The sequence below is a fragment of the Myotis yumanensis genome, unplaced genomic scaffold (genome assembly GCF_028538775.1).
Source record: "Myotis yumanensis isolate MYYU_CA2020_CCGP unplaced genomic scaffold, mMyoYum1.0.hap1 SCAF_4, whole genome shotgun sequence".
Classification (NCBI taxonomy): domain Eukaryota; kingdom Metazoa; phylum Chordata; class Mammalia; order Chiroptera; family Vespertilionidae; genus Myotis; species Myotis yumanensis.
The window spans coordinates 69722267-69750256 of NW_027223755.1; positions in this window are offsets into that span (position 1 = coordinate 69722267).

Consider the following 27990-nt stretch of genomic DNA (forward strand, 5'->3'; position numbering starts at 1 on the left):
CCCCAGGGAAAATTCCTATGAACAGCATGGATTAGTTTTGCTAGTTTTTGACCTTTATATTAATGGAACTTGGGATGGTGTACAATTATACACTGTGGACTCTTTGGTGTCTGGCTTTGTTTTCTTAACATTCCATTTGTGAGATTCATGCATTTTGTTGCAGCTATAGAGCTTCATTCTCATTGCTATGTGGTGTTCCATGGTATAAAAATAACATTTATTCATCCCACTATTTCTGGGCATTTGGGTAATTTTTATTTTCACATATTTCATTTTTATAGCAAGCACTAGCCTTCCTTGAATATGACAATTCTAGAAATAACAAATGACCACCTCATTATGTATGTAGGAAATAAAACACGTAAAAATATTTTAACACAGATGAACTAATTTCATTCTAAAGTTTCCTTCTGATAGGTAGCAATGATATGTTTGAAATATATTTTCCAGGATCAGGAAGAGAATACAAGCAAAGCCATAGATTAGTCTGGGGTTTAGAGCCAAGAATTGAGAGAGGCTTTGTTCTAAATATTGCACAAAATCAGAGAGATGGCTCACTTTAGAAACCAAGTGTTGCCATCTTTGGTTTTTCTCTGTTGAGTTTCTCTCATTTATTCCCCCCCGCCCCATTTTCTCCTTTATTTTTCCAATAATACTATCATCTGAAAAGTGTCCTCAAATTCTTTAATCTAGTGGTGAAATGTCCCCCAAGATTTAAAAATGTAAACCTTAAAAGATATGATTTGCTAGGTTAAGAAACAGCAGGGATTATATTTTGACAACAGCACTTACATTTATCATTTCACTAGAGGCCCGCTGCACAAAAATTCATGCACTCTGTGGGGGGAGGAGGGGTCCCCTCAGCCCGGCCTGTGCCCTCTCGCAGTCCAGGACCCCTCGAAGGATGTCCACCTGCCCGCTTAGGCCCGCTCCCTGGGGGGATCGGGCCTAAGCTGGTAGTCAGACATTTCTCTGGCAGCCCAGGAGCTTTCGGGGGATGTCTGGCTGATGGCTTAGGCCCGCTTCAGTCAGACATCCTTAGTGAGGCTGAGGAGGCAGGAGAGACTCCCGCTACCGCCGCTGCACTCGCAGCTGTCGGCCTAGCTTGTGGCTGAGAGGAGTTCACCCTGTGGGAGCACAATGACCACCAGGGGGCAGCTCCTGCATTGAGCGTCTGCCCCCTGGTGGTCAGTGCGCATCATAGCAACCAGTCCTTCCTGGTTTGTTCTGCTGTTAGGGTCAATTTGCATATTACCCTTTTATTATATAGGATAAATATTCACTCACATGATAAAACTGAAGTAGAAAATCAGTGAAAATCCTGCCTTACTAAATTTTCCAGTCTTCAAAAATACCTGAGGGTCTATGTTCATTTCTAAAATATTAGTTTTTTAATTAGGGGATCACAAGACAGTATTTTTAAATAAAAAGAAGAATGCAAGAGGTGAGTTCTTCAAAAGCCATCCTCCAAACACAGTCTCCTTCCTGTGAACTTTGCTGTGTCCTCAGGGAAGATAAGGGCAGCAGGCACCTGCTTTCATGCCTTCAGTCACAGATGCTCAGAAAGACCTGGAGGTGCACAGAGCTATGGAGATAGCTTGGGCTTTTAAGTCAGCAGGCATCAGCATGGACAACTTAGCTTCTCTAAGTTTCCATTTTCTCATCGAGAAGAGGGGAACAGTTATGCCTATCTCACAGGACTATGGTGAAGAGTAAATAAAATGATACATGGAAAACATCCCAAGCAATGCACACAGCTTTCCTTTCCTTCCATCCGCCATTAGATCTGTATGTTTAAAACCTATCTATCAGCATAACCCTTTTGTTAAATATCTCACACAGAACTATAAACAAACTAGTTAAAAGCAAAGAACAGTTGGAATTTGTATCTAAATTGTTCCTCCAGAGGTCATGGGGGGGTGGGGGTTGGGGGGTGTCCAACTTGCTTGCCACTGGGCAAGATACTCTTCATCTGCATCAGAAAGACTGTGGGTCTTCTTTCCTACAAGATTCTTTGGAGGAAAAAACCTCACAGGTTCATTTGACAGCTGAATTCCTGTATCTGCTAACCATTACAGGCAAGAGCTGCATCTTATAGTTGCATCCAAATTACTCTTAATATTGAAAAGAAGCCCCTTTCTTCTTCCCTTGAAGGGAAACAGGAAGCAGCTATTCACTGGCACATGTACATTATTTATTGCAGGCTTGTTATGTTTCCCAATCACCTTAGAATCTTCTCCTGAGATTCAATAATCAGAGCTTCTTTAGGCTGTCGTTAAAGATCTATTTATTCAAACTTTTATCATTTTCATTCTTTGAGAGACTTCACCTCTCCATATTTACTTCATATACCTTAAATTTGGAAGAAATATTCCTCTCCAAAGAGAGAAACTCTGCCCTAGAAAACAAAGGCAGCCAAACATCTATAAGCAAAACTGAATTTGGTGTGGGAGTGGGGGAGGGGATGACGCCTAATGGGACGACAGAGAAAGATGTGATTTAAAATCTGTTCCTAGACACAAACACTTAATTTGTTAGCCTAGGCAGCCCATTTGTACTATGTGTCACCAATAAAGTTATAAAAATTGAAGCTGAAATCAATCTATTTCCTCTCAGCTCTGTGGCTGTCCCTTTCTAATCTTGTATAAACAGTACTTTGATTCAGAGCTCCTGTTATTCACATTGTCGGTATCCTAGAACACACACTGCTTAGAGCAAATGTTACAGTTTTTCAGGGTCAAACTTTAGTGAGGCAGTCACTAAAGATGAGATTAATGAAAGATGGAAAGAGACTGCATATACTGAGTACCTCCTATGTGTCAGGGCCTCGTTTAGACTTGTTATCTCACTTTGCACGTACACACACACACACACACACACACGAGCTCAATTTAAAAAAACAAACCAACTGGCTCAGTGAAGTTTTAAGCAATATCCCCTAGGTCACACAGCCACTAAGAGCCACTTGTTTTATCTAGAAAACAAGTTACCAGTTTGTGTCTCTGAGACTCCCCACACCCATTCCGGACAACCAGTCTGAAAGCCACAGCATTCCCAACACATGGAAAGAAGGGAGGCATATTTTCAGGACAGAAGTCCCTGCATCAAGCTGAGAATTTCTGTCAGCAGACATATAGAGCTTTAAGCAGCTCCCTGTCCTCATGCCCCAGCAGCCACATGCCACCTGCTGACAGCCTGGGAAAAACCAGTCCCCATAGGACTTTAAAAAGTGCTGAGGCTCCATAAATGGCTCTGCTCTGCCCTCATCCTGGGCCTAATGAGTATGTCCCAGAGACCTAGACAGTAGCTCCCATTCCGTTAATGTGGCTTCCATCGTGGTAATCTCATGTAGTCATATTTTATATCTATAACATTAATAAAATGCCAAATATTACAAAGGGGATGAAATGAAGTAATGTTCTTTTTAATTCAAAAACCTTATTATACATCTATGCTTTACAATCATGTGTCTAAAACAAATGGACACATCAGTTAATTTCCTGCACTAAAGTAGTACATAAATTAAATTAGAATCTCAATCATTAAGGAATAATGACATCATAGTTATGGATTTAGTCATTATATTTACTCAAAACTGGTCTTTTCCTTGGGGAAATAGCACTAGATTAAACTATGACAATGACATAGCTAATAGCAATTAATGTATAAGGTCAATGACCAAATCAGTTTTAGCTCAATTATGAGTATTTCCTGGTTACTAGTTTGATTTTGACCTTGTTAATATAGATGTCAGAGGGCACGGCGGTAAACCAAGTCTATTTAAAACAGCCCTTCATGCCAAAATGGCCCTTCACTGTGAAATGTATGAAAAGCAGTAAACTGTATATTCTGACAACTCCTGCTGGTTTCCTTCTGCATTGGTTTTGTTTTAATCAAAGTTGCCATAGTCTGTATAGCTGTGTCCCCCTCAAGATTCATATATTGAAATTCTAACTCCCAATTAGATGGTATTAGGAGATGAGGCCCTTGGGCAGTACTTAGGTCCTGAGGGTGGAGCCCTCATGAATCAGATTCATGTCCTTATAACAGAGACTCCACAGAGCTACCCAACCCCTTCCATCATGGGACAATCCTAGGAGAAATCTGACACCCTGCAAAGGGCCCTCCTCAGACCCCCCTGGCACCCTGATCCAGCCTCCAGAACCATGAGAAATAAATTTGTTATTTATAAACTACCCAGTCTGTAGAATTTTGTTATAATAGCCCTAATGGACTGAGACAGAAGTCACTGATTTAAACTGTCAGAGACTGAGCTGAACGAGAAGGGAGAGTGTAAGGTTAAGTTTTCAGTGGTAGCACAAGCTCACAAGTGAATAAAATAGCCTTTAACTTAAGGGGACAATGTGAAGACATCTCAGGAATCAATAATGGCAGTGTTACAAAGAGGAAAAATAAGGTATTACATTACTTTGGGACTTTCTTGTCCCAGAGCAAAATGTTAATGAGGGCTTAGCAGGGGGAGAGAGTTCAGGCAGCACAGGGCACTCACATATACCTTCAGGACGAGCAGGAGAGCTATAGGAGAACATTGGAAATTTGAGGACAGGATCACATAAAGAAATGGGAACAATGTTCTTCCCAAATGAAGGTGGTGAACTGACGCTCAATAATTTCAAATAAAACCAGGAATAGCTCTCATTCATGTGGCTCTTTGCAGTTGAACACACACACACACACACACACACACACACTCACAGTCCTGTGAAATCAGTGAATGAGTGTATTATCATCCCCATTTTCTGGATGAGGAAGCGTTATTTATTTAATTTCTAATACTCATCGGAAGACATAGTTAGAGAGAGGAAGGAAGAGAGAGAAACATCGATCAGTTTCCTCGTGCACATACTTTGACCGGGGATTGAACCTGCAACCTCCTGACCTGGAATCGCACTGGCAACTTTTAGGTGCAGAGGACAATGCTCAACCAACTGAGCTACTCCCCATCTGAGTGAGGAGCCCAGTTACTGATGGTTAATTCATTTGCCCACAGTAACCCAGCCAGTAATAACTGGAATTCTTGATTTAAGCCCTGGCCCTCTGTTTTCCTTTACAACACATTAGTCTTCATTAGCAGTTGTCTGGGTAGCAGAGAGTGCTTGATGTTTCTGCCTGTCCCCTTCTAAGGGGCAAGGATTCTTTTGCTGGACCATATCCAAGATGTTCCTTTATAATATGAATAATGTCAGGGGGGAGGGGGGGAGAGGGGAGACAAACTTTAAAACTGAGAGGCTAAATGATCTACATGACAAAAGCCAAGGTGGGGTGGAAAACAGGAACTCTATTGCTCAGTATAGAAGGAAATATGAAGGCCATAAAGATTTCCCCTGGATACTAGCCTGGCTGAAAGGATGTTTGAAATTAAGAGAATCACCTTTAGAGATGTTAAAAAGCTGTTCTGAATATTAATGTATTAACCTGATTTTTTAAAATTTTGCTGCTATAGTTTTAGATAGGTATACACACATATAGTGTCCCCAAAAATGTATACACACAGTTTCAATAATTATAAAGGCAGTGTTTATTAAAATACATTTCATTTTCAAAATTGAGCCGTCACTTGTTAAAGTGCATATACATTTGGGAGGGACACCCCTACTTGACTACTGTTACTTTGGCTCCATGCTAAGACTGGGCCACATGGGTAATGGGGTTTATATAGGTTTTATCTGTGTTATGTTCATTGCTATAGTCTAGTAGTTATGGTAAAAGCCAAAACTGGATAACTTTGCATAAACAGTTAAAAATTGTGCAAATATATAGTGAGCCCAACTCGCCAGTCTTTTCTTCACTCTCTACCCTCAGACAAAACAAATGACCTTTTGTTACTTGAAAGCACTCCAGACTTTGTACCTTTGCTCTAGTACTCCTTCAGGAATGGCTTCCTGTGCTTTCCCAGATGGGAATCATGCACCTTAATTTGTAATTAATCTTCTTTGAACAAGAACTTTTATCCATTCATGTGTGCATTTTACTCAAATTCATTGCGTTGTGGGGTGACATAAACTAAGAGATAGGGAGACTGAAAGAGAGTTTCCTACCTATTTAAAGAGATATTACATGAAATTGGAGGGTAGGAAAGAGCCAAATCTATTTCAAAGTAACCTACATAAAATAGGAAACTTAAGACCCTTTGAATATGTGAATCTTCTTTAGGTGTTTTGATCACTTCCACTGAACATAAGGCAGCTGCAGAGATGATGCAAGGGCTCATTAGCAGATCGTCAAAGCAGAATTACTTCTAGTTCCAGCCATTTGGAAATCAAGCAGGGGGATTGGGAAGATTGCCCAGTACACAGCAAGAAGACATTTCTACCTCAAAACCATGAAATGAATTTGAATATTACAAATCTAATTACAGTCTCCATTTCAGAGTCACCTCCTGACCATGGACATGGAAAGAACTGGTCTTATCCATGACTTTAATAAGAAAAGGTCTTAATAATGGTCAGGCAACTAGGTGACCTTTTCTAAGTATGTTTCCTGACTTTACACCAGTCCAAGAATTGAGTTACTTAAGGTGGCAGGTTGAAAAGGTGATTCTCTCTGACAAAGAAAAGTATGAACAGCGTAGTCACTTATCAGTGGCAACAGGAAGATGCCCCTCTCTTGTTCCCCCGTGAGTTCAGTGAAACCTTGCCCAGTGTTGTGCCATCCACCTGGCTTTATTTTCTTCTTATCTAGTAGGTTAGATTCTATAAACTACTAAGCTGAAAACTAAGGTAACAGGCTCCTTCCTATGATGCTTTGAATATGGAGCCACCTGTAAGATCCCAGAAGAAAGACAAGCGTCCTTTTGGATAACAGTTGAAAAATGATATGCACTGGAGTACCTTAAAAATAAACCAGTATACAAAGGATATGAGTACAGAATCTAGAAGTTTTTGAAGAACGAATAAGCACTCTGGTGAAGAAAAACCAAACCTCTATAAATACTACTTGTTACAGGAAAGGAATAATATAAATCTTGAATAAATTTGGACTTAAGACTGTCTTTAACATGGTTAACTATCTTTACTTCAATTAAAATGTAGTTGCTATTTTATTTGGTATATTAGGAGTTTAAACTGATTAATTTAGAAAAAGTGCAGATACATTACAGACTTTATTTACTTTTTACCTTTGTGCTCTGTCATCTGCTTCTCCATTACACTGTTTCAGTGGTGGCTAATATCTGTTCTCCATCCCCATTCACTTTCTAGGCTCTTAAGTGGAGCAAAACTGACTTATGTGAAGTTCAATGTTTTCTCTTTTCTTTGCCCAACCTTTAGTAGCCAGTCAGTTAAAGGCAGAAAAGGCAAGGAAAATGCATCAACCAAATTTTTTAACCCTGAATATTTAAGCAAGAATTATAGTTTTCACCAGCAGTTTTCTTTTTAACTAGGTATCTAGATATTTTAAAAAGAGGAATAAAATATAACCACATAAAAATTCCCCTATTTAAATCTGTTATAAAGTAATTTGGAATTATATGGCAAATAATTTTTAATCCTCACCCAAGGATATGTTTTCATTAATGTTAGAGAGAGAGAGAAGAAACATCTATTGGTTGCCTTCCATACACACCCCAACCAGGAATCGAACTCACAACCTAGGTGTGTGCCCTGAGTGGGGATCAAACCCACATCTTTTGGTGTATGGATGATGCTCTAACCAAATGAACCTCCCAGCCAGGGTTGGCATATAATTTTTTATGTTATTATGTGCATGAGAAGAGACAAATAAAGATATATTTCAAATTATCAACAGTATTATTTCTTCATGGTAGGGTAAGACTTCGACATATTTATAATGAGCATGTATGATTTTAAAATCATGGGGGAAAGCAGTAAGGCATAATGTACTTCCACAAAACACTTGCACAGATTTTGTCTTTTATGCAACAGCTCCATTAAATAAGAACTAAAACTTAACTTGATTCCAAAAAGTGTATGTACTTTCTTTGTACTAGCATTTATGGCAAAATCTACTTGAAGGAGAAAAAGCAGTTCAATTTTGCCTTTGGGAAAAAAATGCAGTTTTCTCCACAGACAAAATTAGTGTAATAAATGTCAAATGTTTTAACAGATGAGTAGAGTGTTCATGATTTTAAAAAAAGATCCCAAAGTCATTTTTAAAGTTACTTTTAGAATCATATGGTGTATGTAACAGACAGACAGTTGAAGAGGTTTTACTCAAGTATAATCTAACACATGTAATCAATCTTTTGCAGGAAAAATAAAATTGACCTAGAATCACAGATATAAAATATGTAATTATTTTCTTGATACTAAATTATACAATGATCAGCTCTCATCCTTGCAACCATAACCTAGATAAACACTCAATAAAATGATGCCACAGTAGCTTAAGTTTCAGATTGTCTTCAAAGCTTTAAATCAAGGCTAATGTACTTTGAAGTTGAAATTATTCTAATTAGCCCTAGAATGCACAGGTCTCCAAATTCATCACAAGAAAAAACACAACCTCAATAAATTTCAAGAAATATTTACTTTGCTAATTGCCACCCTGTTTCAAATCTTATGATTTGGAGACACAGAGTCTGAGAAACAATTTTGCTGGCCTTAGTTAGGCCAATTGAATTTACATCGATGGTATTGAAAGCTCTAAGCAATTATTTCAGGTTCTTAGCAGACAATAAAAGTCCCCTCTGGTTAGTACAGATATAATCTTTTTAATGAAATGTTCATGTAAAACAAGTCCAAGACAAGAATCCCCATAAAGACATCTCTTTCTGGGTTCCTAATTCCAGAGCCACAAAGACACATTTACAAAAGATCTGATTAGAAAAAACTGAGAAATCATAAACCCAGCAGTTTTTTCTGTTGCACATTGAGCATAATTTCACTTGGCATCACATGTTTATGTTCCAGAAGCATTATGTGTGGAAGAAGGTGGGTAGGAGAAGTGGGAGCAAAATAGTAGCAATAATAGCTCAGACATTTTAAATATTAGGCACCTTATATGTATTATATAATTAAACCTTCACAACCGCTTTCTGAAGTAAATACAATTACCGTAGTTATCATTACAATTTTACCAATGAAGAAACTGAGACAGAGAAGGACGAGTGATGAGGTCAGGTCATACACTTAGTAGCTAGCAAGGCACAATCCAAGCCCAAATCAGTCTAATGCCAAAGTTGAAGCTCTTAATGTATTAACTACCTCCATTTTTTTTTCAAAGTAGTCTACACAATGTTACTATTTTTCTGTTAAAAAAAAAATTTAGAGATTTTGGATTTTGTTGTCCTAAGTCAACTCTGAATAAGGTCTGTGTCTAGAGTTACCTACATGTCCATGAAACCTGAATCTCCTTCTCTCAGATCCATGGTCCTCTGCCCCAGAGCCTAGCAAAATGGAGAAAGGAATTATGGTACGATTTCCATCAAATGTATGCTATCAGATGCCTTGTACCCCGGGCTGCTCTTAAAACTGCTAGAACCATTCTGAAATACTGAGCCTTGTCATGGATCTTGCACAATCTCCCTTTGCTATATATGAGGAAAGGGGTCAGTGATTCATTCAATGTCACACAGGGAGTTTGTTATATTACTAGGGCTAGCACCCAGGTCTCCTACCTCCCAGGCCAGTCTCTCTACTATGTTTTTTACCTCCCTCCCATTTCAAATTTGATGAGCTGTGTATGGGTGCTCCGCTTGATTCTGTGGTATATTCTTTGATCCAAACAATGTTGATAAACAATGAGCCCATATTTAAAAAATAAAGGTAGTTCATATAACACTATATATTTCCAGCTTCTCTTGAAAAGAAAGAAGAGGAGGAAAAGGAGAAGACCTGGAAGACATGATTGAGCATTTCTGTGCAGCAACAATTTGAAGGACAATGAGTATGACATCTGCAATTTACAGGAGCTGGAGTCACTTTGCATCTGCATCGGAAGTGTTTGCTCTTCCCTTCTTGGTTAGCTTATGAATATTGTGGTGCTCATTCATCCTCTCCATTAAATATTTTCAGTTTTCTTCCCAGGGACAATATAGCATCTTACTTCCCTATACCCTTGAGGTGATATGTGGCCATGAATGCACATTGGCCAAGGAAATGTGAGCATAAATGACATGTGGCACTCTTGGGAAGAAGCCTTGGTGCCAGGGTGAGACTCACCACTTCTTTTTGCCCTTTGCTATGGGGAAGTACTGCTTGCTCTGAGCCTGGATCCAAGAGTAAGGATGATGCTAAGCAGAGCCCACATCGGGCCTCAGTGGGTATTTCGCATGAGATAGAAATAAACCTGTGTGTTCAGCTATTGAGGTGTAGGAGCTGTTTGTTACCCATATAATCCAGTCTGTATTGATTATCACCACCACACTAAGAGTGGCAAATGGTGCCACCTTTACAAAGCGAGCTACCTGATGCCTATGAAATTTGCTTAATGATTCAGGTCAGATGGCCTTTATCTTGAAAAAGGAAAATAGAGAGGAATGGGAAGGGGAAGAAAAATCAGAGCAGGAAGAGATAAAGGAAGAAGGAAGAGGAGAAGGGGAAGAGGGGGAGGGGCAAATAGAGTGGGAAGAAGACAAAAAGCAGTGGCTATTGCTCACATTGCAGTCTGCTTATCGCAGAATCCTTCCAGATGTACTGGAATCTTCATAGAAATCATAGTATAACACAACCTGAGCTTATCCATCCAGTGTAAGTTATTATCATGCAAACATTAGAGAATTAGACTAGGAGAAACCATGAAGTCCACTGTCTTATTTTAGACAGGTAGGAAGTGCAGCCAGGTCTTCAGGGCTGTCAAGCAGAATTTTCTGCAATGATGGAAATGTTATTCTGCACTGTTAAATATAGTAGCAATTAGTTACACGTGGCTAATTAGTACTTGTTATTAATGCAACAGAGAAACTGGATTTTTTATTTTATTTCATTTTAATTAGCAAAAATTTAAATATTCACATTACTAGTGGCTAGTATTTTGGACAACACAAGTTTAAATGGTCTTTCAAAGTAATAAAAGTAGTTAGTATAAAGTCAAGATTCAAAAGCAGTTCCCTAAATCTCAGTTTAGAGTATTTTCCAAGCTCCTGAAAAATATGGATCAAATGGGCTCTTATCCTGATACAGATGTGAATATGCTTTATAGTACTACTGCTTCATACATGAACTGTCCTAAAGCACTGTGCTAGTACCCAAAGTAGCTTTCTATTCCAACATTTTCTACATAGTCACTAAAATATGTGGCTCTAAACATGTCTGCACCTGATTATATGGGACATGATCTTTTAACAATAACTAACTTTATCCCACTGTATGCCTCAAGCATAAATTGGGTAGGTGGCTTTGTGTCAAAACATGATTTCAGAAATTCTCTAAATTGCTTATTTATCCTCCTTTACATCAACACAGGTTATAAATATTCTTTCCATTTTCTCACTTGCAAGCCTTGCAAACCTTGATAAAATGAGAAATAAGGTAAAAAATATAGAAACTATTCTATAGGAGCCGTGGCCAGGTGGCTCAGTTGGTTGGGGCATCACCGCATGCATCAAATGACTGTGGATTTGATTTATAGTCAGGGCATGTATGGGAGGCAGCCAATTGATGTTTCTCTCTCACATTGATTTCTCTCTCTCTCTCTCTCTCTCTCTCTCTCTCTCTCTCCGTCCACTTCTCTTTCTAAAATCAGTGAACATATCCTTGGGTAATTTTATTTTTCTATAGGAAAGCTAGTAAATAGAATTAAAGTCATACCAGTTTATTGCAGAGTGACAGCTCATTTGTTCCTGTGATCTCACATTGAAAAGAGAAGAGATGCCCTAGCTCAGTGGTAGGCAAACAGCGGCTCGCGAGCCACATGCGGCTCTTTGGCCCCTTGAGTGTGGCTCTTCCACAAAATACCACGTGCAGGCACGCATGTACAGTGCGATTGAAACTTCGTGGCTCGTGCACAGAAGTTGGTTTTCGGCCTGAGCGAGTCTATTTTGAAGAAGTGGCGTTAGAAGAAGTGGGGGGTGTCGGTAGGTTGGGCAATGGGAGACACGGCGCAGGCGGGCCGTGGGATACGCAGCGTGGGGGGGGGGTACATTGTTTTGAGGTACATTCGCTGAGGTCGACCCCTTCCAACTCTCCCATCCACACTCGTCTTGTATACTTGTTTCAGATAGACGAGTGTGGATGGGAGAGTTGGAAGGGGTCGACCTCAGCGAACACACCTCAATCAGATTGAGGACGTTTTTAGCCAAGGCCAGCTTAGGAGTACCCTAATTAAGTTGATAACAATGTACCTACCTATATAGTTTAAGTTTAAAAAATTTGGCTCTCAAAAGAAATTTCAATCATTGTACTGTTGATATTTGGCTCTGTTGACTAATGAGTTTGCCGACCACTGCCCTAGCTGGTTTGGCTCAGTGGAAAGAGCATTGGCCTGTGGACTGACGGGCCCAGGGTTCAATTTCGGTCAAAGGCACATGCCCAGGTTGCGGGCTCGATCCTCAGTGGGGGGCATGCAGGAGGCAGCCGATCAATGGTTCTTTCTCATCATTGATGTTTCTGTCTATCTCTCCTTCTCCCTTCCTCTCTAAAATCAATAAAAATATTTTTTAAAAAAGAAAAGATATAAAACATAATCCTATGGTTACCATTGGTGGAAGAATATACTCATTATTGAGCACTTATATGCACAAGATCTTTGCATATATTTGGTTGCAATACTTCTAAGAGGTACTAGTAGATTTTGTTTATATTTCCATTTTATTGGCTTCCAAGATCACATATCAGTAAATGATGAATCTTCGTTCAAAACCAGGCAGGGTATCCATGATGTAATTTCCTTGGTAAAACAGGCAATGTAAAAATTATAAAGAACTAAGAACCTGGAAAATGGATTTCTATCCTGGAATTCACTTCACAAACTGAACAAGAAATTCAACTCCTCCAACCATATTCCTATATAATAATACATTTATAAAAATTGTTCAAAAGGCTATCAATCAAAATTGAGGTTGAAATCAGGAGCTTCACAGACAAAAAAGGACTAAGGGAGTTTATTACCACCAAACCAGCAATGCAAGAAATGCTAAAGGGTCTGCTGTAAAAAGAAGAAATAGGAAGCGAAGAAGGAACACAGGCATAAAGAATAAAAATGGCGACAAACAAGTACCTATCAATAATAACTTTAAATGTAAATGGATTAAATGCCCCAATCAAAAGACATAGGGTAGCTGAGTGGACAAGAAAACATGACCCACATATCTGCAGTCTACAGGAAACCCACCTCAGAAAAAAGGACTCACACAGACTGATGGTGAAGGGATGGAAAAAAGGTTTTTCAGGCAAATGGAAATGAAGAAAAAAAAACCTGGGGTAGCAATACTTATATCTGACAACTTAGACCTCAAAGTGAAGGACATAACAAGAGATAAGGAAGGCCACTTCATAATAATAAAGGGAGCAATCCAACAAGAAGAAATAACTCTGGTAAATATATATGCACCCAATACAGGAGCACCCAAATACATAAAAAAAACTTCTGGAGGATATCAAGGGAGAGATTGGCAGCAATACAGTCATAGTAAGGGACTTTAATACCCCACTATCACCATCGGACAAATCCTCTAAACAAAAACTCAGCAAAGAAACATCAATCCTAAATGACTCACAAGATCAGATGGAATTAATTGACATCTTCAGAACATTTCACCCCAAAGCCACAGAATATACATTCTTCTCAAGTGCACATGGATCATTTTCAAAGATAGACCATATATTGGGTCACAGGCAAAGTCTCTTCAAACTCAAGAAGATAGAAATCATATGAAGCATCTTCTCAGATCACAATTGCATAAACCTAGAAATCAACTACAATAAAAACAATAGAAAAATCAAACACCTGGAGGCTAAATAGCATGCTATTAAACAATGACTGGGTTACCAGAGAGATCAAAGAAGAAATAAAAAGCATCATGGCAACAAACGACAATGAAAACACAACAATCCAAAATCTATGGGACACAGTGAAAGCAGTCTTGAGAAGGAAGTTCATAGCTCTACAAGCCTACCACAAAAAAACAAGAAACAATGGTAATAAATTACCTACCCTAAAACTCAAAAGTTAGAAAGAGAGCAACAGGAAAAGCCCAGCATAAGCAGAAGGAAGGAAATAATAAAGATCAGAGCAGAGATAAACGACATAGAGACCAAAACAACAATACAAAATATCAACAAAACCAAGAGCTGGTTCTTTGAAAGGATAAACAAGATGAATCTCTAGCCAGGCTCACCAAGAAGCAAAGAGAGAGGACCCAAATAAACAAAACCAGAAATGAAAGAGGTGAAATAACAACCGATCCCACAAAAATACAAACAATTATGAAAAAATACTATGAACAACTCTATTCCAACAAAAAGAACAACCTAGATGAAATGGACATATTCTTAGAAAAATAAAAGCTCCCAAAACTCAACCAAGAAGAATCAAAAAACCTGAATAGGCCGATAACTACTGAAGAAATTGAAGAAGTGATCAAAAATCTTCCAGCAAACAAAAGCCCTGGTCCGGATGGCTTTACAGGGGAGTTCTACCAAGCATTCAAAGAAGAACTAAAATCTATCCTACTCAGACTATTCAAAAAAATTCAAGAGGAAGGCACTTCCAAGCTCTTTCCATGAAGGCAGCATTACTCTAATTCCAAAACCAGATAAAGACACCACAAAAAAAAAGAACTACAGGCCAATATCCTTGATGAACATAGATGCTAAAATCCTCAACAAAATTCTAGCAAATCGGATTCAGCAATACATTAGAAAGATCATACACCATGACCAAGTGGGATTTATTCCAGGGATGTAAGGATGGTACAATATCCATAAATCAATAAATGTGATACATCACATAAACAAACTGAGAGGCAAAAATCACATAATCATATCAACTGATGCAGAAAAAGCATTTGACAAAATCCAACACCCTTTCTTGATAAAAACTCTCAGCAAAGTGGGAATAGAGGGATCATACCTCAACATAATAAAAGCCCTATATGACAAACCTACAGCCAACATCGTACTTAATGGGCAAAAACTAAAACCTAAGAACAGGAACAAGACAAGGATGTCCACTTTCACCACTCCTGTTTGACATAGTACTAGAAGTACTAGCCATAGCAATCAGACAAGAAGGAGAAATAAAAGGCATCCAAATTTTAAAAGAAGTAAAACTATCCTTATTTGCAGATGACATGATACTATACATAGAAAACCCCAAAGACTCCATCAAAAAACTACTAGACCTAATAAATGAATTTGGCAAAGTAGCAGGATACAAAATTAATGCCCAGAAATCTATGACCTTTTTATACACCAATAATGAACTCACAGAAAGAGAAATGAAAAAAACAATCCCATTTACCATTGCACCAAAAAAACTAAGATACCTAGGAATAAACTTAACCAAGGATATAAAAGACCGGTAGTCAGAAAACTACAAGACATTGAAAAAAGAGATAGAGGAAGACATAAACAAATGGAAGAACATCCCATGTTCATGGACTGGTAGAATCAACATCATTAAAATGTCCATACTACCCAAAGCAATCTACAGATTCAGTGCAATCCCCATTAAAATGCCAACGGCATATTTCAGAGATCTAGAACAAACTCTCCAAAAATTCATCTGGAATAAAAAAAGACCCTGAATAGCCACAGCTGTCCTGAGAAAGAAGAACAAAGTTGGAGGGATCACAATATCAGACATCAAACTCTATTACCAAACCACGGTTCTCAAAACTGCCTGGTACTGGCACAAGAACAGACATATAGACCAATGGAACAGAATGCAGTGGTTCTCAACCTTCTGGCCCTTTAAATACAGTTCCTCATGTTGTGACCCAACCATACAATTATTTTCGTTGCTACTTCATAACTGTAATGTTGTTACTGTTATAAATCGTAATGTAAATATCTGATATGCAGGATGGTCTTAGGCGACCCCTGCGAAAGGGTCGTTCAACCGCCAAAGGGGTCGCGACCCACAGGTTGAGAACTGCTGTAATAGAGGATCTAGAAATTGACCCAAGCCATTATACTCAATTAATATTTGACAAAGGAGGCAAGAGCATACAATGGAGTCATAACAGCCTCTTTAATAAATGGTGCTGGGAAATTTGGTCAGATACATGCAAAAAAATAAAACTAGATCACCAACTTACACCATACACAAAAACAAACTCAAAATGGATAAAGGACTTGAATGTAAGACGGAAAACCATAAAAACCCTACAAGACTCCATAGGCAGCAAAACTGCAGACATATGTCATAGCAATATCTTTATAGACACAGCTCCTAGGGCAAGAGAGACTAAAGAGAAAATTAAAAAATGGGATTACATCAAAATAAAAAGCTTCTGCACAGCAAAAGAAACCATCAACAAAACAACAAGAAAGCACACTGCATGGGAGAACATATTTGCCAATGTTATCACCAATAAGGGTTTAATCTCCAACATTTACAGGGAACTCCTACAACTTAACAAAAGGAAGATAAACAACCCAATCAAAAAATGGGCAAAGGACCTAAATAGACACTTTTCAAAAGAGGACATTCAGAAAGTCAAGAGACACATGAAAACATGCTAAAAGTCACTAATCATCTGAGAGATGCAAATCAAAACAACAATGAGGTACCACCTCACACCTGTCAGAATGGCTATCATCAACAAATCAACAAATGACAAGTGCTGGAGAGGATGCGGAGAAAAAGGAACCTCCTTCACTGCTGGTGGGAATACAGACTGGTGCAGCCATTGTGGAAAACAGTATGGTGTTTCCTCAAAACTTTAAAAATGGAACTGCCATTTAACCCAGTAATACCACTTCTAGGAATATATCCAAAAAAAAAAAACAGAAACACCAATCAGAAAGGATATATGCACCCCTATGTTCATAGCAGCACAATTTACCATAGCTAAGATTTGGAAACAGTCTAAATGCCCATCAACAGATGAGTGGATTAGAAAACTATGGTACATCTACACAATGGAATACTACGCTGCTATATATATAAAAGGAGGAATTCTTACCATTTGCAGCAGCATAGATGGAACTGGAGAACATTATGCTAAGTGAAATAAGCCAGGCAGTGAAAGAAAAATATCACATGATCTTACTCATTTATGGATAATAAAGAACATTATAACCTAATGAACAAAAAGATAGATACAGAGGCAGAGAAACATCGAAAAGACTGTCAAATTACAGCAGGAAGGCTGGGCAATGTTGGGAGGGGTAAGAGATCAATCAAAGGACTTATATGCATGCATATAAGCACAACCAATGGACACAAGACACTGGGGGGTGGGGTAAGGGCATGTGCCTGGGGGGAAGAGGGGAGGGGAGGCCGGGGGAAGGTCAATGGGGAAAAAAAGGAGACATATGTACTACTATTTGTAATACTTTAAACAAGAAAATAAAATTTAAAGAAAAGAAGTAAAAAATAATAATAACATAAATAAATAAATAAACAAATAAATAAATAAAAAGTTGTTCAAGATGTTCTCTAAGTCACCTGAAATACTATAAAAACCATGAATTTCAGATTTCAGTCCAAGCTAAGGTCTTGTTTAGACCATAGGCATGTTTCCGAATGTGCATCTTTTGGCTGTATAATGTGATTTGTAAAATGGTGCAAACATTGCCATTTTCTAGACTTGTTGTAAGGATAAAATAAAATAAACCACTAAAGTACTTGGCATGATGCTACTACCACTATAAAGGCTTAGAAATTATCATTTTCCTTCTCCCTTTCACAAATAACATCCCAATAAACTAAGTCAAACTGCCCACATAAACCATTCCTTACCTTTCAGCAAACACTAATTAACTAGAAACACTATGTGTGATTCATTTGTGATCAGGCCATGGTATACAATGACTTGCCATTATCGGTGCTTTTAATTTAACAAATGTTATGCTGTATAAGTGCATAAATCTTAAGGTATATCCATATCTAAGAAGGATAGAAACCTGTGTGCTGAATAGCAATGAGGTCTTCATACCTAACTTAAGAGTGTAATATCTGTAAAGCAGACTAGCGATGAAACAAATATATCAGTTTTAAGTACACCATATAAAAAATGGACATTATAAATTACAAATGATTTTTAAACATTAAAAGATTTGGGGATCAGGCTATGCTTAAGAAATAAAGTAAAATAATGTATGAGCACTCAGTTGATGGTGCATTTCAAGTCAAAAAGAGAGGATTTTTTTCATTAATGTTGAAACACAATGAGTAGCCATTTATGAACTATACAGGTTGGGGCAAATGTAGGTTTACAGTTATTCATATGGGAAATAATAAATAATATAAGAATAAACTCTGTGTTTCACATACAACTGTATACCTACTTTTCCCCCACTCTATGTATGTCTGTATCATAAGTCATCACAAGGAAAAATATATAGACAGATAGATATATATGCTTATATATTTGTAAAAAATGAAATTCAATCTCTAGTAAGTGTACTTAAAAGTTTTTGAAAAAGGGGACTTCTAGGAGGGAATATAACCTAAAATGCAGTAGGGAAAAAACAAACACAAAGTTGGTCCTAACCGGTTTAGCTCAGTGGATAGAGCCTGTGGACTGAAGGGTCCCGGGTTCAATTCCAGTCAAGAGCATGTACCTTGGTTGCAGGCACATCCCCAGTAGGGGGTGTGCAGGAGGCAGCTGATCGATGTTTCTCTCTCATCGATGTTTCTAACTCTCTATCCCTCTCCCTTCCTCCCTGTAAAAAAATCAAATGTTGCTGTGTATGTTTTCCTGAGTATGGGAATCATCTCTTTTGACAATTCTGACACAGAATTCTTTCATCTTCATAAGCCAATTAACAGGACAATAGATATACTAGTAGGTATCCTTCTACACATAAAGTCCATGGCCTGAACACCAGACCCCACTCCAGTCTTAAACTCTTCTGTGGGGGCCATACATAATCCCAAGGCAATGATTCAGATAAATATATATATAAAAATACATATATATTTTAAATATATTTTTTTTAAAAAACAAAGTTGACTATAAACCTCTTAAAAATTCCAATCTGAACAAAATTTTAGTCGATATTTTATATAAATTATCATTTGATACTAAAATTTATATAGGAATGCAAAAGTCCTAGAATAACCAAAGCAATTTTTTAAAAGAACAAAGTTGGAGAACTTATCCTGCCTGGCTTCAGGACTTAGTATAAGCTACAACAATTAAGAAAATTTAGCATTGGCAAGGGATAGACATTGAGATCGTTGAAACACAATAGAGAGTCCAGAAATTGGCCCACACATACATGGTAAATGGATTTATTTACAAAGATGGCAAGGAATATCAATGGTAAGAAAAAGTCCTTTAACAAATGATGCTGAATCAACTCAGTATCTGACATTGACCCTTGTCTCATACCGTATACTAAATATGCACCTGAAATGGGACATAGAATTACATGTCAACAGTATTCTGATGTGTATCACTCCCAGCTTGCACAGATAGGTACCGAGTACGTTCCACCAGTTCTCCATGTCTGAGGCATCAGAGAACCCTCAAATCAGGAAGTAAAAGTTATCACACCCCCTGCCCACAAGCTGGAATGCGAAATAAATTAAGAAGATTTAAAGAGGTATGTCAGAAGCATCTGATACTTCACTTGATCCTCACAGCAAACCCATGTTAGATACTATTATTACTCCCATCTCACAAGTCATCAAGGAGATACACTGAACCCAGGCTACATGAATGCTGACAAGGAGAGCCAAATTCTGAAGGCAGGTCAATTCGACTATAAGTAAGCCCTCTTAACCACCACACCACACTGTTTTCCCAGCACTATCAGGTTCCAAATAGATAAAAGCAGTGAACTTGTCAGTTTATGAAATAGCTTTCCTTGATAGCAGATACATTTGCTATCCTTTCTCCAAACCAGAAAAAATGACTAATCCCAGTGTATGCTTAGCAGGGTATCTGACTACTCACAAGCACAGCATCTGAACTGCTAGGCACTGCAGTCATTTTCTTAGCACTAGTCCAACCAGAGGTCACTGTCAGAGCATATGCAAAAGCTGCTCTAATTCTGAGAAAATGCGTACATTTCCTCTTACTTTTTGTTCCACCTGCGTTTCATTTGGGGAACATTAAAAGGGCATTTGAACTAGGACCTGCAGCATTAATTGCTGCTAGTGAGTTTGATAAATCCAATAGAAAGAGCAAAATAAACAAGGAATTGTTCGATTACAATTCTATTTCTCAAAAAGTATTGGCTACAAGTACCTTTGTTACTTTTGGTATGAGTTCTATGAAGCACTTGATGACTATTGATGAACAGATGCAGCCCAGTGGGTGTCACTTCTCATTTCTTTCAAAGACTCAGCGGGAGACACAGACTTACTGTTTTTCTCATCACTGAATAAAGCAGTACCATCAGATGCTCAGGATATTCTGAAGCAGTCTCATGGTTGGTCAAAATTCTCCAAAAGTAGTACCTAAAAAGCTTTAAGAATTCCCTTCTTTGAATAGTATTTGGCTATTAAAATGGCACAAGAAGGAACGGTCATCGGGTGGTTGTTTATATAGTCGCTCTCCTGGAATGGGATGGTTTGGCTTTTGAGAAGCCACTGGATGAGTGAAATCACATAATGCACCAGCAGCTCTGTCTGCAGAGATAATGCAATGGAGAGGATGTGATTCAAGTGGCCTGATGGGGTCAGGAACCCATGAAACACCCTGTGCAACTGAAGGCTGTCACTGCTCTGGCCTATCACTGAATCCAGTTCTCCTTTTCGCTTGTCCTGCCTCTGATGCGTATTGAAACTCATGCCAGCTGTACTCATTGTGGTCTAAAGTCATGTTGCAATTTCAGGAATGATGGGTGCCACTCAGAGGAGCAACTATGGCCTAATTTGGCCCGGAAACCTATAGAGATACCTTTTGTAAAGGTTGTCACTTACCTTCTCCTCTCCCTTAAGAAATTATGTACTTAAATATTAGAGCTCAACATGGAATTAAATATAATCTAGCCCAGAACTTCCCAAATGTTCTTTCTTCATGATTTCTGCCATATATGCATCCCATCAGTACTATTTACTAAACATTTTTCTCACTTTTTTCACTTACCATGATCAGTCAGAAAATTGTTTTATACTGTCATTATATTTATTATAATACACATGGAAATAAATGCATAGTAAATAATGTCTCACATGCCATCTAAATCATTTTAATTGCCATCATTGTGTACAGATTTCACCTTTGTAAATGCTAATATCCTCAAATACCCCTTTTTACATGGAGAAACTGATGAAATAAGTAGATTTCCCAGTGCCAAGGATGCAGTTCATGGCATGACTGGGACTTACACTCCGATCGCTTGCCTTACAGTGCAGGCTGTTTCCTTTGCATCGTGCTGGCTCAACAGCATGAAGGAAGGGCATGATGAATGGGGTGACTTTAAAAACTTATTGCACTTCTTGGTTACATGTGGTGATTAAGAGTCTATACAGGTGTCTAAGCAAAAACAATGTGAGTCCAGATCCTGCCCAACCACCCTCCTCAAAACCTTCCTCCCCATGCTTAATGATTTTAGCAGATATGCTTCTCATGTCCTGCGGTTTATATCCTCCCTTGTCACACTCATCAGTACATGTTCATTCATTCTATCTCTGTCAGTAGTAATGACCTCTTCAGAAGTTGGAGCAAAGGCCAAGATGTTGCACTTTGTCTGCAAATAATCATCTCTGCACCTAGCATTGATGAAGGGCTTTACAGGGTGCTTAAAGCACTTTCCAGAGCTTTATCATTTTTTAATCCTACAATACCCCTGTATGGTACATACTTAAGCCACCCAGGATGTTTTTCTAGGATTGCATGCTGTGATCAACATAGGAATCTGCCAATTTTTACTAATGAGAAGGGAGCAAGAAAAGATAATTTTTCCTAAAGTTATTTTTTTTAAAATCACAATATATCCATTAATATATCCCCCTGGACCACACATTTGTATTGCTAACATGAGTGATGTGAGTGCATTCATGCCATGCTAAGAAATGATCCCTGCTTTAAAAAAAATGTTCCGTTTTATCCATTATCTTAAGTGATGTGCTTGTGAAAGCTGTCAGTGAAGTCAGCTCAGCATTCCAGACCTCACTGAACAGAATAAAAAGTGACATCCTCTTGATTAGAATTAATTTGTTTGCCATGAAAGAACATGCACTATCCATCTCCCTAATAGTTCTTAAGTCCTTGGAATAATGGATAAGACAGCGGAAGTAAATAAACAAGGCTCCCAGGAGGGGACAATATTTTTTTCAGCTATAGTCAGAATAGCCCTGGAGAAAAACAACTTCTAAACATGTACCAGGCAGACCGACAGACAATATAGGTGGTCAAAGGCACCACCTTCGGTAATCTGATTAGTAATGCTGTCAGCCCAGGATATGGCATTCAATACGCTAATGTGTACAGGACACACACTCACTCCAACCCCCAATGGGTGGGCTTCTTTGAGTAAATCTCTATAAAAAAAACTACATTTGAAAGTTCACCCACTTTTAAAGGTCACTAGTAAATTACAACTGCAGCGTGCCATGTGGAAGCTTAATGACCTTAAGAGTTAATATGCCTCTCTAATTGCCATCTTAATCACATGGAATGGCTTATTCACCTTAACCTGACCTATCACTACTTGTCTGTTAATCTGTCCCACCACAAATTATTATTTGGGAGAAGAAATTCTTAATGGTTCGCAAATGGTTATGTAAGAATATAGAGTAAATTCTTTGCCTCTGTATACAAGTTCACTCACAATGTACAACATATCAGCTCTGGCCTCCTGCCACCTCTCTTCACTCCACTCTCCTTCCACATCCAGCATGTTCCTTGGCTTCCCTTCCCAGATGCTGCAGCACTGTGCCTACCCATTTTAAGGTTATTGTAAGTAAAACACAGAAAACAAACCCTGCTGGAAAATGCCTCTTTCCAAGTCATAAACTGATAAAAGAAATATGTTAACACATATGACAAAAAGATGTGTTGATATTATTAATTTATAAAGAGGCCTTAAAATCAATAAGAATAAATAAACACCCTGTGGGAATGATGACAGAATCAGACAGTGTTCATAAGGATGCAAAAAACTTTCAACACTTTAAGTAATCAAATGTACAAACTGAAAAATGAAATAGCATTTTCTGTTTATTAATTGCCCAATATTTTTAAAATAGGAATTCTTAGCATTGGCTTTGGTATAAGGAAACAGAAATTCTAATAATATGTTTGTGGGAATAAAAATTGGAATGACCTTCATGGATGGCAACTGGGCAATATACAAAAGAATCATTATAATGAACAACTTGGATGTTACAATACTTCCACTTTTAAATATTATCCTGAGGAGAGAGCAGAGATTGAACAAAAACAATTTTAAAAGGGTTATTTCTATTTCAGCATTTTTATTATGCTATACATGTGGAAACAATCTAAATGTCTATAATTAATGAAATGATTTAAATAATGCTATATCAATATCGAAGGTGAGAAAGCAATTAAAAATAGTACACCAGAAGTGTATTTATTACCATATAGAAATGGAGGAAAGGGTCAACATACTATAATCTATATATTTCTATAATTTAATCTGTAAGAGAGTTTTCACTTTGTACTTTTTGCACAAATTCCAAATTTCTATAATAAACATGTATAGTTTTCATAATGAAATTCATATGAAGGGTATACCTCAAAGCTAATCATAAGTATTAAGTACATGGAAAGTAAGCCCACAAATGTTAACCTGACATAACGAAGCTGACTGCCCAACATTCATTGTTCTCTAATGTTGCTGTGTATGTTTTCCAGAGTATGGGAATCATCTCTTTTGACAATTTTGACACAGAATTCTTTCATCTTCATAAGCCAATCAACAGGACAATAGATATACTAGTAGGTATCCTTCTACACATAAAGTCCATGGCCCGAACACCAGACCCCACTCCAGTCTTAAACTCTTCTGAGGGGGCCATACATAATCCCAAGGCAATGATTCAGATGTCATGTCCTTAATGGATGAGCACTGGGAGACCCTGCACTCAATTTCCTTGTGCCATTTCTCCATTAAAACCATGCTCTGGGTAGTTTTATAAAGGGCTCTAGAGAATTGGTCAATTCATTGAATTTGCTCTGCTGCATTAAAACAGCAGCCCATTGGGCTCTACTTATATTTCATTCCAGAAATCAACAGAGCACTCCATTTAATGCAGAAGAAATTCAGTCATCCTACTTTTGTATAAGACTTAGAGTCAGTGGTCAGTTTAAATTTTACCCCCAAGTTTATGGAGATTTCTCTAGGACCATCTAGTCCAGTGGTTCTCAACCTGTGGGTCGCGACCCCTTTGGGGGTCGAACGACCCTTTCACATGGGTCGTCTAAGATCATAGGGGAAACACATATATAATTACATATTGTTTTTGTGATTAATCACTATGCTTTAATTATGTTCAATTTGTAACAATGAAAATACATCCTGCATATCAGATATTTACATTACGATTCATAACAGTAGCAAAATTACAGTTATGACGTAGCAACGAAAATAATTGCATGGTTGGGGGTCACCATAACATGAGGAACTGTATTAAAGGGTCGGGTTATTAGGAAGGTTGAGAACCACTGGCCTAGTCTTTGGGCACTGAGGGCACTGATCAAGACTGTGCCACAGACAGAAAAGAAAGAAAACTTGTCATAGGTCTTGCTTTCCTTTCTGGAAAGGCAAGTATATGTATTTCAGAAGATTGAAATACAAATAAATACTTTAGCTATTTTTTCTTCTTTCTTCAAAATGACTAGACTTAAAATTTCCCATATGTGATGACTTAATAAAAAGTTGGAGATATAAGTAGAAGCTCAACCAATGTCTTTAATATTAGTAGGGCTTTATTTTTTTTAAGCTTAAACCTGATTAGGTAACTGAATGATTTGTTTGACGCCAATGATGTTATTTGCCTAGAACAGAAATTTTCAACCAGTGTGCCTTGGTAGGCATACTGGTGTGCTGTGGCAGGCACATCGGTGTGCCACAAGAATGTTTAAAACATGCAATACCTGACTATTTAGTCAGGGGCACTGACCTCTTTTCCTTTAGATTGTCAAATTTAAAAAATGACAACAGCCAACACAATAGCCACCCGGCGTGAATGAATAAAAATTATACCTATTTTGGGGTCAGATGGTCAAAAAAAAATTTTTTTTGGTGTGCGCAGAGCTTTAATAATTAGTTTATGTGTACCATGAGATGAAAGAGGATTGAAAATCACTGATATTAAAATATGAAATATTGAAATATGAAAGGCATCAGTTGTGCCTGGAAGAAGGTATGGTGCCTTCGTAAGTGTAGCTATAAGTGATTGGCCATATATACATGCTGAAATGTCAGTGTCTGCTTAAAGTAACATTCTTGATAACATTCATACTCTCTAAGCATGTCTCAAAATTCCTCTTCAGTACTAGTCTGGTTTAGAAAAGAAGACCAATGTGAAGGAAAATTGAGACCTGAAACCAATGAAAAAATATCTCAAGAAATCGGCTAGTTCTCAAATAGCGTATGCTTTCATTTCAACTAGTCCTGATCTTGGCTTTGACACTGGGATGCTTTTTTAATGATGAAGATTCAAGGTTTATATACTTGCATAGCAACAAAGCCCCAGATACACATTCATTAGGCTATCAATTTTATAGTTTGCAGTCAGGCAAGTTGCTCTCAACCTTCCATCTTTAGTTCAGGGGAAATGGCCAAGATCAATTTCACAGGTAAAATAAAGTCAGCTTTCGCCACAATGTATCTATTTATAAACAGCATGCCCAGCCTTGAAATAGAAAGTACTTTATTCTTACTCAAAAGGTCAGAGACATCTGGCCTCAATACTGTTTTATGTTCTGTTGGCCATAAAACATTTTCTATCTTTGAAAACTAAAATGTTGAGCACAAGTTAGGAAAATTGCCAATCTTTCCTAGTTAACTGAGTTTAAATGTATTCCTAATATTTGTTCTCTTATAATTTAATAGCAGCCTAACAATATCCAACTTCCTTTTAGCATTTTGCATCAAAGTATAATAAAAAGATATGGTAAAGGGGCATTTTGCAGGGGATAAAAACTTTATGAGCATAAAGTCTCTAGTTGAATGCTTGTGGATGCTTATTTAGCTGTTTTTCTTCATTAAATATGAATTATAGCTCTTTAAATGCTGATTTGGAAATCAGGAAGGTTTAGTTTTACTCTACTGCTTTATATCCAGAGGCAACATAAATCTATTTAAAAGCTGATTTAAGAAAGCAACTCAGAGAAGCAAATTGCTAGTGATTTGATCCCTTGAATTTCTCATGCTTCATAATCAGAATCAGGTTGTACTGAGTACCAAAAATGTTTATTTGAATGTGATTGAAAAAGACAATTATTTCCTAAAGGGCATAGAATGGGTAGTGGTGGCGTTCAAGGGACTAAACTAAACACATGTGAAGTATTTGGACATCAAACAATGCCCCATCAAGGACAGATAGGGTAATAAGAAAGCCTAATTAGACACAATCCACCTGAAGGCAGGTTTTTAAAAGCATCCATATGCTGGCTTCTTTGTTGGAATATGTTGATAGCTAATAAAATGACAACCGCAAATGCCAAAATACACTTGAATTGTAATTTTAATAGTGAAAGCAAACCATATCTTTGTTAATATAGCATTAAATTAATACTTCAGAATAGGACCAAAGTTTATCATCACATACTAGATTTAGCAATGTGGTGTCTTTAGATCAAGGTTAGCCTACCTCACCAAGCCATGTTTCCAAATCTTCCATAGGCCAAAGTAAAGAAACTAGGTACAGACATCACTTTATTTTGAGACCACCTCGCAATGACATATTATCCAACGTAACATCAAGAACTGGTGGAATTAAAAAGCATTGTGTGTGACAGTGCTGTTTTAATAGTTTTCTCACTGTAAATGAAGTGACACAAACTGATTTACTTCCTATTTGGCAGGAAAAGAAAAACTGACTTTCCACATACAATATGCTAACAAGCAATATTTCTCCCTGTTCCCTCACTACAAGCTGAAATAACTCACACAAGGAAAAAAAAAGACATATTTTAATCTATTCTTTTTTATTTTCTTTGCATGATAAGAGACAGACTCTAGTCCTCAAATTCCTTCTTTTGCTATAATAACCACATGTCCACTTGTTGACCTAATGACCCTGTCAATTTCCATTATTTAGAACAAGTACATTTTATTACAGCAATTTCTGATTGCTTTTTGTTTGGCTTACACATAACTTTCCTTTGCCAATCCACAATAGCATAGGTAGATGCCAGGTACATCTTTCTGGAAATAAACAAGAGATAAATAAGGCACATTTTCAGAGCCTTCCATTTTTAACTAGCACATGAGAGTCAATCATTCACAGCTAAATCCATTTTGTGCTGCTTTAATTTTTTTAACTTCAAAGGGAAGAAGAAATTAAATTATACAGCTGCTCATTCATCAAAGAGCTGAACTTTTTAGAAATGGCCAAAGTGTTCAGAAGTCAATCTGAAAAAAAAAACTGAAGAGAAAAATATGCAAACTTATGAACCCAATTTTATAGCTATAAACTATGGTAATTTTACAATGAAATTAATGTTTGTACATAAAAGATTCTGCTGAATAGGGAGTCATTCAATTGGTGCTGTATGATGGTTACAGAAGTAATTTCAGGAAAAAAAATAAATTTCTCTTTTCTGTTTAATATAAACTTCCTTATTGTGTTTGAAAACTAAACTGATTTGCATATCAAAACTAGAGACATTGTACTGAATAAATTACTATTAACTTTAAGAACAGAAAAACCAACTTTGAAGTAACGCAGTAATAGATGTGAAAATAAATGAGTTGTAAGCCACTACTTAATAAATCACTGAAAAATAAATAATTAAAATAATTATTATAA